The 11295-nt window shown below is 35.2% G+C and overlaps 1 long non-coding RNA gene across 1 annotated transcript; it reads left to right on the forward strand.

The window, feature by feature from the left end:
• Positions 1-5078: 5078 nt before the first annotated feature.
• LOC126668979 (uncharacterized) lies at positions 5079-7689 on the forward strand. Its single transcript, XR_007638404.2, has 4 exons — positions 5079-5320; positions 5410-5485; positions 6398-6482; positions 7344-7689. It is a non-coding gene; the product is annotated as an uncharacterized LOC126668979 (long non-coding RNA).
• The last annotated feature ends 3606 nt before the right edge of the window (positions 7690-11295 follow it).

An 11295-nucleotide genomic window follows, 5' to 3' on the forward strand; every position in this document is an offset into this window, starting at 1 on the left:
GTCTTTGTATGATTGTTATTTGCGAAAAAGTTTTAGCGATTTTCAGGCTTGCTACGGGTTTTGGAACTACAATTCCCATTCCCTAGCGCCGGTCGCGGCCCGAGATTTTGAGTCGTGACAAAGGTGGTATCAGAGCAGTTGGTCCAGTTACCACTGCTAGTCTTTTAAAAATGCCTCTTTGACCCTAAGTACCTAGGAACTACTGCAGCGTATAGAGTTGAGCCTTATTGATTATATGTGTCTGATTGAATTTGCTTGATGTTATAGGCCGTCTATTGCCGAGTGGAACGCATGTGTGTGAGATTGCTTAAGTGGTTAAGTGAATGTGATATGCTTAGATAGTTAGTCAAGCTTTAAGTTAGATGGTGCATATCATATAGTAAATTATTGGATATTGTGGAAAAGTGGTTTGGACAGTATCACATGATTAAGTATTGTTCTTGTTCAACATATCTGAGGAAAATGGAGCTCAGCTACATATTGTGTCAGAAGAGGAGGAAGCGCCTCCTATTTATCAAATGGATTTCATGTAGATACTGACAGACTATCGGAGATACGTTAGAATGAGTGCATATCAGATATTCAAACTCAAGGTGGGACCATTGTCCTGGAGATGGAAATTAGTGAGGAAAGCGAGTAAGACCCGTCCGAAGAGGTGAACCGTTAGTAAATTAGGGGTTTAGGACCCGACTTTGTTGAGCTTTACAACGATGCATCTAAGTATTTAGGAATGTTATCCGATAGAGCTCGTCAGACAGCAAGCAATCATGAGTGGAATGACGATTCCATTCCACCTTTCTTCTTTTGACGTGAGAGACCAACATTCCCTTTTCATAGGAAAACTACTCCTAGTACTTGGCATAACCCCGTAATTTTGCACAGAGGTAGAGGCAGTGTTAGACGCGCTAGATGACGCGGACGTGGCATTGTGACCCGAGAAATAAGGGTGAGTCCAGTGAGACGCCCTCAAGTACGAAATGCTTTCTATGCTTATGTGCCAAACATGTTTATGTGATTGAAATGTTTGTATTGTTTTGTTTATTTTGTGATCGATTGATATGACATACATTGATATAATTGTGTATTGTTTGGATAATGCCTATAGAGATAGATTGAGAAACCCGCGCATATAGGCTTTATCCTAAACATAGTTGCTTATATGATAACTGAAATTAAGAATGCATAAAATACATAACATACATAATATATATAGCGTGAAATGTAATCCCCTATATTACGTTTCCATTACCACAAGGATGGTAAACGATATTAAAGAAAGCATATTATGAAAGATTGACACGTGAGCCTAAGGGCTACGTGAGATAAGAATATGATCGATGTGGTAAAGTATAAAGATGGGTGAGTATCGAAGACGGGGAAACGAAACATTTGTTTAGCAATGCTAGAAGAGGATGGCATTGACTATAAAACACTTAGATGAGTGTTAAAGGATAACGAGAATTCCAATATCGAAATCATAATAAACCCCAATAAATTATAATGAAAAGCCATTAATGTCGCAAGGTGTGTAATCTGAAGGGACTTACGACTGTTTTCAAGGAAAGAAAGTCTTGTGATTTTAAATGGTGCAATTGTGCTCAGACCTTGCATATGAAACATTATGATCACGTTAGCAATGCATACAAAAATGATTTTCAAAAATATAGATCATGCATCATATTTGTGTAAACATAAAAAAAAAACGTGATTTTATCCAGCAACTCTTTGGTGATGAGAGGTGTCATCACTCTGAGCTACAATTGTACCAATGTTTTCAAACGATTTAAAGTAAAAGAATTTGAGTCGAAAGAAGAGTTTGAAAGACTGGTGCACCAGCAATAATTGAAATGTATTTGTTTTGTAAGAAACTCAGATGTAAAACCCTGCGACAACAATAATAAAAGATTCTTGATAAACAAGAATGAACGCATGTGATAAAATACACCCTAATATAAGAATGAAGCCCTAATAATAAAAAAAAATATTATTGAGATTTATCGATGTGAAACGTGTATGATATCGATAAGGTATCTATGATTGGTACTTACCCAGGAATAAGATGGGGGTAAACATAGAAAGTGTACAGTGAAAAGAAAAGAAAATATAAAAAACCCGAAAAACGTACGGGCCATGGAAAAAAAAAACCATGTAAGGATGAGAAGAATCGAACAATACGTGTATAACGACTAGTACTCGATAAGAACAAATGGAAAATGAGCAGATCATAGTGAGGTAGTCTGACAGAAAGATACCTAATATGAAGAGTAAAGAAGTAAGTTAAGAGGATATGGATTCGGAGTAGCCGTAGGCAACAAGAACCAAACGTAAGAGTTTGACATAAGCCTAAGATCGACCTTACTGATAGATCAGACATCAGTAAGAGTCTAAGATAAAGATATACGCGCGATCATAGATGTAATACGTCGACAGATGCGAACATGGAGTAGTTTTACCTCCAATAGATAGACGATATTGGAGATATCAAAACCAGAAGTACAAGATGATAGGAAATACAATAAGACAAAGATAATACTTCAACGGACGATGATAAAGGGATCAATAGTCATATGTTCGTAAGAACCAAGAAGTATCATGTACAACATGTACATTGGAATGAGATGGATAAAGTGATCGAGAAGCATTGGAATAGGAACGATGAAATAAACAAGAAACATAATAAGGAAAGGAAAGGATTACATCGAACAATGGTAAAGGTATTACCAGTCAGATGTGGGCGATTGAAGTGAAAAGATCGAGAGATAAGAATTGCACCATAAAAGATGAACGCGACACATGTTAAAGGATGTATTGAGAGCATTCAACTTCATGAGATTCAACACTAGAGGACCATGAAGTAGATATTGATATAAAAGGAAAGATTTCCTATATACCATCAGGTCTTAATAAGGATATCAGATATAAGATCGTACAAGTTTAACTGTGAAGTCAACAATTAATAAATGGTTAAGTCAGAATATCACAGCGAAAGTGTAAAAGGAAAAATATAAATATATACACAATCGGATACGCGAAAGATACGAGGAACGTCAAGGAAAAATGACATCAGACTCCGATAAACTCGGAAGTCTATGTGATGCAAAAAACAAAGATAAAAACTATTAAGAATAGTACAACCTAACGATCGAAAGGAAACCGATAGAATTATTATGGAATAATAATTCATCGTGAATAACTGAGAACGCGAACAATTAAAGGACAAGGAAAACATTAATTTGGAATAAGAAGTGCATGGTGGTCATAACAAATCAAGATTAAGAAGGAAAAGTAAAGGAACGACGTTAGTCAAGTGTAAGATAATAAGTTACGCATTGTTTGATTCAGACAAACATGGTAACCCGAATATCAAGGAATAAGGTGCAAAATAAGATGAAGGATTAACCATATACTTAATATGAAAAGTATAAATGCACCTTAACTAGAGATGTTAAAAGGAATTTCCAAGGCAAGGTAAATTGGAATTGGCAGCGATAGAACGGAGTTCCAAATTAGCCCACGAGGCTATGTTTCGGGCGAAGTTCGGACCCCGAAACCCGATGATAGTTAATCGGAATCAATGGATATAAGTAAAGGATATTGCATAGATTTAATTTGGATAGTTTAATCATGGAATTATTAATTGGATTAGTTGTTTTTCAAGCTCAAAGACGAACCGAAAACACGAGTTAACCTAAAGGTAAAAGTATGGCTAGTAGCCAACTTTGAGGATGATTTCGGACATTAAGGAAATGTCGAAATGAAATTTGATCTTAATGAAAGTTATAGACGGGATAGCAAAATATAAGAAAACTGAATTTAATTCAGAAATAAACGTTTTTAAACGCTTGGTTCATCGACTTGAGCAATGGCCTATAAGACCTGCAAGTGTAGTCTCAAAACTACCTTAAGGAGGCGATTTCAGCGCAAGTGTTCGACATCATCGAGAATTATTTTTGACTTGATGTTCAAACAAAAGTTGGAGATAGCGTTGCGTATTATAAGTTTATTAATTTTGTTTGACAAACGAGCTACTCAATATAAGTGATTTAAAGGTCAAAGTTGACCAGAAGAGCAATTTTGGATAAGTTTAAAATAACTTAAAATATTAAGTTATTCAATTAAATTATTCTAAATTAATCAAATTAAGATTTTGATTAATAATAAAAGGTATTTAAAGGACGTTTTAAGATAGTATCAAATATGATACGCTACAAATACGACTCGCAAGGAATTGCGAAGAAAACGACAAATAAATGTTGAAGAATATCAACGCTAAGAAATGAGAAGATGCGAAGAATTGGACAACGAGAAAATGGAGATTCAAAGTACATTAAAAAAGGATCCGATTATGGTGAAAAGACGTATAAGAAACAGCTACAAAAGGACGCGAAGGATGTGCGATAATTGAAGTGACAAGTTCACACGCCATCGTGATGATGAAGTACACGATGTAAGGAAATGGTAAGTTCTTTACCAGAAAAAAAAAATAATAGAAAAATTCGAGGACGAATTTTAATAAGGGGGGAAGAATGTAATACCCCGTACGTCTGGCGTTGCCAAAGTAGGCCACCTGTCCGATTTGAAATAATGAAGCGGCTAGAAAAGAAATTATCGGAAGGATTTAATAAGGAAATATTTAAAGAAGAAATTTTAATAATTATAATGCCTAAAATAGTTTGACGGGACTAAAGAAAATCGTAAGAAAAGTTGGAATTTAAAATAAGTTAAAGTCCCTAAGAAATTGGAAAATAGAATTTTATTGGCAAAAAAAATATAATTTAAATAAATTATTGACGGGAATTGGTATTTAAGATAATAATATCGATTATTTGGATATCGATATTTATCAAATGAAAATAAAGACGAAAAAAGTGATGGAAATAGTCATTTTCGCTCAAATTGGAAAATTAAGCTTTTTTGCCGAAAATTAGTGAAATTTATTATTGGATTATGAAATAATAAGAGAGAGGAAGAGTATTATTTATTTGGATATAAATAATATGAAATTTATCGAGATCGAACGATTAAGCGATTAATGGGTTAAATTGGACGAAATAAAAGTTAGAAATTGAAACTAATGGAGGTGGCAACTTAAAGGACCAATTAAAATATTTTACCAAGCTATATATACCACCTCCATAGGCATATGAAGCCTTCAAAGTCTGATTTCCAGCAAGAAAGGGTTTAGAAGATCTTCATCTCCTCAAAAAGCTCCATGATCTTCTTTTGCTTGCCGTTTCTTCGTTTTTCATCCGATTCGCTTGATTTTTGCGGCACCGGAAAGAGGAGAACGATATCTACTGATCTAGCCCATAAAATCAAGGTGAGAAAGTTATTATCTCAGTTAGGGTTTATGAGTATAATTTCGAATTTTGAGGTTTAATTGAGGTTTTGATTGTTTGATTGTTATAGTGTAATTGTAAGCTTATATGGATGATTTGGATGGTGAGTTTGATGCTAAATCTTCAACAAAGTATCATCAATCAAGGTGAGGTATGTTTTCTGAAATTTATTAAGTTGTGATTGATGAAATTGAATAGGAAAATGGACTTAGGGTTTGGCAATAGCATGATTTTGATAGTTGATGTTTTGTGTTGTTATTGGCAAGTATTGAATGAAATTTTGATATGAAATGGTGAAGGGTGTTCGGCCATGGTTGCTAGGTGATAATATGAGGATCAAGTGATGAAGATAAGGTTTAATTTGAGATAAAATAGAGCTGAATATAAGTTAAGATTAATTGATAAAATTTGGATGAAAAATGGTTAAATAGTTTGGTCATTTTGATGAATTCATGACTAGATGTTTTTGATATTGTCTAAGTCATGGATTGTGTATGATTAGGATTGATTATGGTGGCTGAATTGCATGGGTATAGAAGTATGATATCGGTTAAAGTTTTAGTCTCGACGAGTCATAAGTTAGGAGTCAAGTATGCGCGAAATAATTTGACGATATTGCAGAATATGTGCTGCAGAACAGCCATATTGCAAGGACAATATCTCAAGCTATATAGCTCCAAATTAAGTTCCGTTTGGTGGTACGGAAACTTAAGGATGTCGTCTATAAATGTCTAAGTATAAGTTTCTGCTAGTTCGGTCTCTAAGTGTCTCAAATAAATTAGAACATTATGTCGCACATAGCAGTTCTGAAATTTAGAACAGCCCTACGTTATTAACTTTAGAGCCAAATTCTGACACCTTCGGGTACTTATCTTAGTCCGAGACCTAAATGAAAGTTGTAGGCGACGTTCTGAACATTAAGAATGTCAATTTTATTTAGTGGTCGGACTGTTTTAAGTAAACGGTTTCCATAGCCGAAGTTGGCTAGAAACCTAGTTTTGGATTAATTAATTATAGTTAGATTGTAATTAATTCGAGTTATTATCGAAATTGTGTAGACTTGACGAGACGACTACCAATGGAACCCGAAACTTACGGAACGCGAGATCGCTAGGTATTATCGAAGATTATGGATAGCAAGCGGTGAGTATATTTTACTCACTCTTATTATCGTATTAAAAACTATTTTATATATATATATTATCATTATTAAATGCATCGCATTAGTTGTTTGAGTTGAATTGTTTGATTTGGATTGTTGGTGTATGATTGAATTATATTCAACTTGTTTGTTTATGGATTGAACTACATTGTATTGGATTGACTTGTTTGATATATGAATTGTATTACTCTGCTTATGACTTGCCGATTATTTGCGAATGTGAGTTTGTATATGCTCCGAAGAAACGGGCTACCTATTGGGCGTCAATAGGCCGTGTGATCACCGGAGTTTATGAAAGTCTAGATATTCGTACATAGATACGTTTGATGTGAGCTCATTAAATGTTGATCAAGTTTATAATTATGAAATGGAATATGTTTGGGTATCGGAAAGGAGGATTATAATTTTGGCAGATACGAGGTAACTCGGTCGAACTATCTCGGGACCCGTATCTGGTGGGTAACTCGGTCGAACTATCTCGGGACCCACAAATTGGGATTAAGTAGTGGCATGATGTAACTCGGTTGAACTATCTCGGGACTATGCCACGTGGTAGCGGGTAACTCGGTCGAACTATCTCGGGACCCGGCCACTCGGACGATATGATTCGAATATGATACAGATTAGGAGAGGTTAAGGAGTTTAGGATTAAGGTTTCGATCGGATCAAATACTTGTCTTAAGTGAATTGTTTGCAATCGCTGTGATTGTATATGTTGGAATGGTTTGAAAATGTGATTGTATATATATATTTTAAAAAAATGTTTTAAATGCGATGCTCATTTTGATAATATAGTAAGTAAAGTATAACTCACTCAGCTTAATAGCTGACCCCCCCAATAGTGTGTTTTTCAGGTACCTATTCTGAACTTGGCTAGAAGTCCGTCTTTGACCGGAAGTCCCTTTGGCTATGTACAGTCCCGACTTCCATAATTGCTGCAGTAGTGTAATGTCTGACCAGTGTCGTAGCCTAGTACATTAATACGTTTTTCATTGTTTACATTTGTTGTCAGTGTGTTTATGTTTGTTTTGACTACGATTGTCATATTTATTCCACGGAGGTAAATTCCCGTGAGGTGTATGTAACACTAGTATTATATGTCGGGTTAGTACGTACAAGGTACGGAAACGATAGGCCCGAGCAAGATGTATTGTTTTACTAGTGTATATAAATGCTTCCGTTTGTAAAGTCTTTGTATGATTGTTATTTGCGAAAAAGTTTTAGCGATTTTCAGGCTTGCTACGGGTTTTGGAACTACAATTCCCATTCCCTAGCGCCGGTCGCGGCCCGAGATTTTGGGTCGTGACAATGACACAGTTAAATAGCGGGTTAAACAGGTTAAACCCGCCTAATATGTCTAAGACACGTTTAAATCTATTTATTAATTATAATAATTAATTAAATTATTATATTCATATAATGCATATCATTTATTAATTGTTGTTTGTTGTATTGAGATTTATGGTTATTTTGGAGTTTTGTTGTTTAATTATACTCATCCAATTAAAAAATATGTTAAATGAGTTATTAATAAACGTGTTCAACTGGCTAAACATGTGATCTGTTATGACCTGTTTTGATAAACGGGTTAAACAGTTCAACACGTGTTAACCCGTTTAATAAACGGGTCGAGTTCAGGTTTGGCATTTTGACATGATTAGTTAAAGGGTTGGATTCGGGTTGAGAGAAATTATTTATTTTTAAATAGGTACACGGCACGTTTATAACACGGCGACACGAATTGTCAGCCCTAATTATTACGGCATCTCAAATTAGACATATTGAATCTGATTTTTTTAATAAACATGAAAACTTCTCATACTAGGTCATGACAAAAACATACAAGTATAAGTTTCAGAAATTTCGATAATCAGACTTAGAAGAAGACGTTTATGCTATAATATAAACCCCATTTATCGCTTGTCGCTTTACAAACCTAAAAAAATTTACATAATTATGGTGGAATTTTGATTTTTCAAGAAATTTATAAGCATCGCTACGATTTTTTATCAACAAGATGAACATACAAGTCCAAACTAACAAAAAATAAACTTAATGAACCAAGAAATAAATATAATTCATCAAGATTCAATAAAAGTGATCGTCCAAAATAATAAAATTTTGATCGAAATCGAAGAAAATATTTATACATAAAAACAAACACACCACAACTAAAACACATTTTTTTGAGAGAAAAGTGTATTCATAAAACATAAATAAACGGGAGAAGAAAATATAAAGAGAAAATTACATGTTCTACGCTTTTTGTCTCTTCTTTTCAACAATACTTTTTCAAAATTTGTATTTGCAAGCGTATTTTATTTTAACTTTCTCTATTCATAAATACACTTATTCCTATTCATCTGGCTCATGCTATTTTTGACCCAGCTACAAGCTTCTAGTTCTTATATATCATATACATGTAATATTTATTTTGTGTTATGTATTTTAATTTTATCAAATCAATATTTGTGATATTTTTTTCTCTTTACTAATTTTAATCTTATTACAATTATTTATAATTTTTAGTTATCATTTTTATTAATTATTGTTATTTATTATATTCATTTATTTTTTATTGATGGATCCCGAGTTCTACCTTAAATACTATGGAGCCGAGTCGTAGGAGATCCACTCTCAGACGATCTTATTCAGACAGATTACTGGATCTGCGTATATTCTCGAGTATCTTTTCTACTTGGATAAAAACTCCAACTTAGGAAGATAACCTCTAACTTAGAAAGACGAGACTATTTAGGAAGACGTTTCTAAATAGGATCATGTCTGAATACGGAATTATACTCCTAATCAAGGTCAAACCCTACTAAAAAGGATTCACCTTCCTATTCCAACTCTACAAGGTATACAATCATCTACTATAAAAGGAGCTTGAGGTATGCCTAAACACAGAACAACTACATTCATATACTCAAAACGCTGCTCAAAGCCTAAATTGACTTTAGCATCGGAGAGTTAATCGGACAACCACCGTCCGATTAGCTTCTACCCTATTTTACAGGTTATATCACCGGATCAGAAGGCAGACTCCATCAATTGGCGCCGTCTGTGGGAAAAGTTTAACAACTTCGAATTTGAAAGAGATTTTCTGAACTCAAACAAATTCTATTGAAGAAGATGACTTCTGATGGATTAAACCTAAAAAACAAACTAAACAGCACAACGCGTTACGCACCGGAAAAGAAACGAAAGACAAAGTAATCCACGATTCCACCTCAGGTAACCTTCGACGAAGAGGACTTCAGAAAAATCACGGAGACGTATAATGAAGCTCTAGTTGTGGCCATGATTATCGAACACTGAAACGTCGAAAGGATATTGATTAATGAAGGAAGCGCTATCAATCTGATAACGAGAAGAGATTATGAAAGTATTATAAGAGTTCACACGGAACTAAAAAGGAACGTCATCCCCGTAACCGGGTTTGGTGGGTCTCTCATCAGACCCATGGGTACCATTATTCTTGATGTTGAATTAGGAAGAGAAAGGAGAAGTGAAGAGCTACCAACGCGATTTAGCATCGTGGATATTGACCTACCATATAATACAACCTTGGGGAGGCCTGTCCTTCATGATTCAGCTGCCATAATGAGCGTAAAAGCGCTCACAATGAAGATACCGACGAAGAAGGCGATCGTTAAAGTACAAGGAAACCGGGCCACAACAAGAGAATGCTACAATAAAGCGATAAATGAATCCTTCAGAACTCTACTTATCGAGGAAATCCTTAACCATGACATTGAAGAAAAAGAAACAGCCCCGGAGGGCGAAATGAAGAAGGTAAAGCTCAACGAGGAGAAAAAAGTGAATTTGGGAGCGGGCTTGAACCCCAAGATCGAGGAAGAAATTATGGCAATGCTAAAAAGGAATATCGGAACATTCACTGCCAAAGCTTCAGAAATCGTCGAAAAAGACCCTCACATCATAACCCACGAGCTAAATATAGCCAAAACGGCGGATCCCGTAAGACAGAAGAAAAGGAAATTCTCTGAAGAGAAACAAAGAATCATAGCTGGCGAAGTTGAAAACTCAAGAAAGCAGGATTCATAAGAGAGGTACATTACCGTGAATAGGTAGCAAACGTAGTAATTGTGAAGAAAGCAAATGGGAAAAACAAGATATGTGTAGACTACACAGACTTAAACAAGGCATGTCCCAAAGACAGCTATCCACTGCCCGACATTGACCAGCTGGTCAATTCTACCGCAGGACACGATGTACAGCCTGGCGGATGCTGGCTATCATCAAATTCAGATGAAGGAGCAAGACCAAGAAAAAAGGTCGTTTATCACAGAAGGAGGGACCTACTGCTACACGGCAATTCCCTTTAGACTAAAGAACGCATGAGCAACATACTAAAGGCTTATGAATTTCATGTTCAAAGATGAGATCAGAAAGCGAGTCCAAGTATATGTAGACGACCTAATCATAAAAAGCAAAAATGCAGAAAGCCATGCGAGACCTAGAAGAAACGTTCAAAATCTTAAACAAGTTCGGGATGAAGCTGAATCCAGATAAATGCACGTTCGGAGTACAGGGAGGAAAATTCTTGGGATTTATGATATCCTAAAGAGGAATAGAGGCGAATCCAGAAAAGGTCAAAGCAATCATGGACATGAAGCCACCCAGGAATATAAATGAAATTAAAAAATTCAACGAGCGAGTCACTGCGCTCGGAAGATTTTTGTCCTGCTCAGCCAAAAGATGTTTACCGTTCTTCAAAGCTCTGAAATGCACACAAAAATTCAAATGGAATGAAGATTGCAAAGAGGCGTT

The sequence above is a fragment of the Mercurialis annua genome, linkage group LG1-X (assembly GCF_937616625.2).
Source record: "Mercurialis annua linkage group LG1-X, ddMerAnnu1.2, whole genome shotgun sequence".
Lineage (NCBI taxonomy): Eukaryota > Viridiplantae > Streptophyta > Magnoliopsida > Malpighiales > Euphorbiaceae > Mercurialis > Mercurialis annua.